Below are 4,077 nucleotides of genomic sequence, written 5' to 3'. Positions count from 1 at the left end.
TAACATCTACGGCCCACAGTCAAAGTGGGACCGCAAGTGTCTCTTCCTGAGGATCAAGCCCTTTCCTTTTACGAGCCGACAGGTGGTCTTCGGTGGGGACTTCAACACCATTACGAGGTCCCGTGACCGGGGGGGTCCCGGAGATCGCCTGGCTTATGATAGCGTCGCGTTGAATAGCATAGCCAGTGAAGCTCGCCTGGTGGATGTCCACATCCGGCACACCCCAGGTCACGGGGGTTTCACCTATCATAGGGGTAGCAGCAGGTCTAGAATAGACAGGTTTTTTTTAAAGGAGGACGCCATCTTTTCCGCTGTGTCCGCCGTTGAGGTGGAGTTCTCCGACTACTGTCTAATTTTCTTTTCTCTGAATGTTGCAGAGACTCCTCGGATGGGAAGAGGGCTGTGGAAGCTCAATTCATCCCTGCTGGAAGAAGCGGAGGTGAGACAATCCTTCGAGGACTTTCTTCAGAGCCAGGTACCGCTGTTGGATCTCTGTAGTAGTAAGTCAGAGTGGTGGGAGATCTTCAAAAAGCGGGTGGCAGGTTTCTTCCGCCAGCTCTCGAGCCTCAGGTGCTTGAACAGGCATCGCTTGTACCAGGCCCTGGGGAGGAAACTCGAGCAGCTTGTCTCGACTGGAGGTGACCGCGAGGAAATCTCCAGGGTGAAATCTTTGCTCAAGAGGTGTCAGTATGATAAGCACACATCTTTGGTTTTTGAGAGGGATTTCGGGAAGTACCGCTCGCCCGACCCTTACAGAAACTGCAAGATGTCAGTGAATTGTAAGATGGTGACAGGACTGATTGACAGTACAGGGTCCCTGAACAGATCCAAATCAGGGATCTTGGAGGTGGTCAGATCCTTTTACTCACACCTCTTGGAAAAGAAGGATCTGGATCGGGACAGGATGTCGGCTTTCCTGGCTGAAGCCGTCCCTGAGCCAGGGGGTGATCCCTCTCTTGATGTTTTGGCAGAAGAAATCAGGGAAGAGGAAGTTAGACTGGCCATTGATGGGCTTCGGCCCAAGAAATCGCCAGGTCCGGATGGCTTAACATCCGAGTTTTACAAGACTTTTAGGGACTCCTTGGTCCCCCTCTTGACAGGGGTATTTAATGAGTGTCTTTCCTCGGGCACTCTTCCCGAGTCAATGAGGAAGTCAGCCCTCATTATCCTGTCAAAGGGTAAGGATCCGTCCCGTATCGAGAATTGGCGTCCCATAGCGCTTCTCGATACGGACCGGAAGGTTCTGGCCAAGGTGCTGTTTAATCGGCTGGTGAAATTTGCACCCCGGCTCCTTTCGGGGGCCCAGCACTGCTCTGTTCCAGGCCGCAGTACTTTTAGTGCTGTACTCGGTGTCCGAGAGGCAGTGGAGCAGGGTAGGGCAGGCCACTGGAAGGGGTATTTGCTGTCCTTAGACCAGGCGAAGGCCTTTGATCGGGTCAACCACGAGTACCTCTGGTCCGTCCTTTTGAGGTATGGTCTGCCCGGGAGGTTTGTAAATTGGTTAGAGACCTTATACCAAGGGGCTGAGACTTTTCCGCTTGTGAACGGTTGGTCAGGTCAACCTTTTGAGGTGGGTTCTGGGGTCCCTCAGGGCTGTCCGCTGAGCCCGCTTTTATACGTGTTCGCGATCGATCCCTTCCTGAGGAGGGTCGATCGTGGACCGTTGGCGGGAGTCGGGATGGACCAGGCGGGCTCTGGGTCCTCTCTGAGGGTGGTGGCGTACGCCGACGATGTTTCCCTTTTTGTATCCTCGAGAGGGGAGGCGGACTGGGTTATGTCGGAGGTGGTGCGCTACTCGGAGGCATCCGGATCCATGATCAACCGGGACAAGTGTGAAAGTCTCTGGCTGGGAGGGGGAGATCCTAGTTTTGGTCTCCCAGACACCCTCCCAGAGCCTCAGGCCACCGCCAAAATTTTAGGCATCAGTTTTGGCCCCGGGGACTACCCCCAGCAAAATTGGGAGGGCAGACTGAAGATCGCCGCCCAAAAGGTGGACCAGTGGAAGGGTTGGACTTTAACCCTGAGGGAAAGGGTTGCCCTGGCCAAAGGCTATTTGCTGCCTTTGTTAATCTATCTGGGCAGCGTGTGCATCTTGCCAGAGCCCCTCTGGACACGGGTCTACAGCCTGTTCTTCCAACTGTTATGGGGGAACAGGCTCAACCTAATTAAGAGGGAGGTCACATACCGCACGAGGAGACTAGGCGGGTTGGGTATGGTCAACCCAGTGGTGTTCCTAGTGAACACCTTTGTTAAGATTAATGTAGCAAACCTCTGGCAAGAGAGGGCTCCTCCGTGGGTAGTCTCCTGTCGGGGTTGGCTTTGGCCCTTCTTCCAGGAATGGGAGACAGGAGGGCGAGTGAAGGACCTGCGTACACCTCATGGGCATCTCCCGGCTTACGCTACCCCGGTTCTGAAGGTGATCCGCCGGTGGGGTCTGGGAATGTGGGAGATCAGGACCATGTCGAGGCAATGCCTTGACAGAAGGGTCCTGATGACCCATTTCCAGAAGCCCCTGGCCCTTAGGGATTGCCCAGGCCGGGATCTGGAGGTCGGGCTGGGGTTGTTAAATTCCAAACGGATCCCCATGAAGTTTTGGGACTTGGCCTGGCGCTGCTTTCACGGGAGACTGTATGTAAGGGACAACCTGAAGTACAGGAACTCTGATGATCGGGGTTGCCCCCGGGAGGAGTGTGGCGACGTGCTGGAAAGCATGGAGCACTTCCTGCTTCATTGTCCCTTTAATACAGAGGTCTACAACAGGGTGGGTGCTTCCATACGCTGGCCGCGGCTGGCGTCCCTCTCCTATGCAGAGTGGGCCTATGGGGCATTCAGAACCCTGGGTGGCCGGGACCCGTGCACTTTATTCCTAGTTAGTGTAGTGGTTAGGTTCTACACTTGGAATGCACGGTGTTTAGTTTCGACGCAGCAGAAATCCCTCCCAAGGGACGAGGTTGTAGGCAACATCTTGGGTGACCTGGTGAAGGTCCATTCTCTGGAGTTTGAGAGGTTGGGTACGAGGAAGGCCTCTCAACTTTGGAGAGGTCTTTCCTTTTAAGGTCGTACTCTAGGGAGAGCTAGGCCCGTGTGAATGAAGTAGGGACAGCATAAGTTTCACCTGGGTGTGTAAGGGACAGGAGTAGGGGCAGGTAGGGACAGGGAGGGACAGGCACTGAGGGACAGATAGAGAGTTAGTTTATGTTAAGTTAGGTAGCATAGGGGCAGAGAGGGACAGGTAGGGACAGTTTCTTTAGGGACAGAAGTAGGGACAGGTAGGGACAGTTTCTTTAGGGACAGAAGTAGGGACAGTCTTTAGTTTCTTTGAGGGACAGGGTGAGTGTGTTAGTTAGGGATGGGGCCTCGAGAACTCCCTTCCTGGTGGTGGGCTATTGCATGCCACTGTAGAATTTTTGTTTTGGATACATAGAATTAATGGATATTGGGTTTGCAGGCACTGAACTTGGGCCTGCAAAAAAAGATAGAAATGTGATGTGTAGGAAATATGGTAAAAAGTATGGTTTTCTTGTAAAGTGATATATGTGTAAATGTTTTATATGTGGTTTTTTTTATAAGGTCTGTCATGCGGATGCACATGTTTTTTAGTTAGAGTGCATGGGGGGTATAGTGAGTTTGGGAGGGGGGTGTATGGGGGGTGGTGGATGGGGATGGATGAAAGAGAAAGAAGAAAGGACGCCAAAGAGGACGCCAAAGGGAAGGGAAAAAGAAATCGAAGGGAAGAGGACAAGACTCTGGAAAATAAAAAGACCACAGTTAAAGGTGTTTTGGGAGAGGAAGCCATAAACTTTTGGCTATGAGTGTGGTTAAGGCCACGAACTTGTGGACCTGTGGTGTTGGTGGGGGGAGGTTAAACGGACGTGTTGCCTTATAAAATAAAAAAAAAATAAAAATTTTAAAAAAAAATTAATAAAAAAAAATTAATTAAAAAAAAAAAAAAAAATTTTTTTTTTAGGGGTGTTAAGTAGGTGACGGTTTTAAGCCAAGGTGAGGCTATATTGTGTTAAGGCAGAGGGGCTAGAATTTCTTTTCCAGTTTTGTATATAGTATGAATGAAAGGGCAAA

General features: G+C 51.5%; 1 long non-coding RNA gene across 1 annotated transcript in view; it reads left to right on the top strand.

Moving 5' to 3' along the window:
- Positions 1 to 365: 365 nt before the first annotated feature.
- LOC141096606 (uncharacterized) overlaps positions 366 to 4,077 on the top strand; it is a 15,965-nt gene continuing 12,253 nt past the window's right edge. Inside the window, exon 1 of the long non-coding RNA XR_012233719.1 lies at positions 366 to 475. This is a non-coding gene — a long non-coding RNA (uncharacterized lncRNA). The remainder of the gene's footprint in view (positions 476 to 4,077) is intronic.

Source organism: Dendrobates tinctorius, unplaced genomic scaffold (assembly GCF_039654945.1).
Source record: "Dendrobates tinctorius isolate UK_male_01 unplaced genomic scaffold, ASM3965494v1 ptg000075l, whole genome shotgun sequence".
NCBI lineage: Eukaryota > Metazoa > Chordata > Amphibia > Anura > Dendrobatidae > Dendrobates > Dendrobates tinctorius.
Note: the sequence above shows the minus strand (reverse complement) of the source record. Positions and strands in the feature narration are given on the sequence as shown.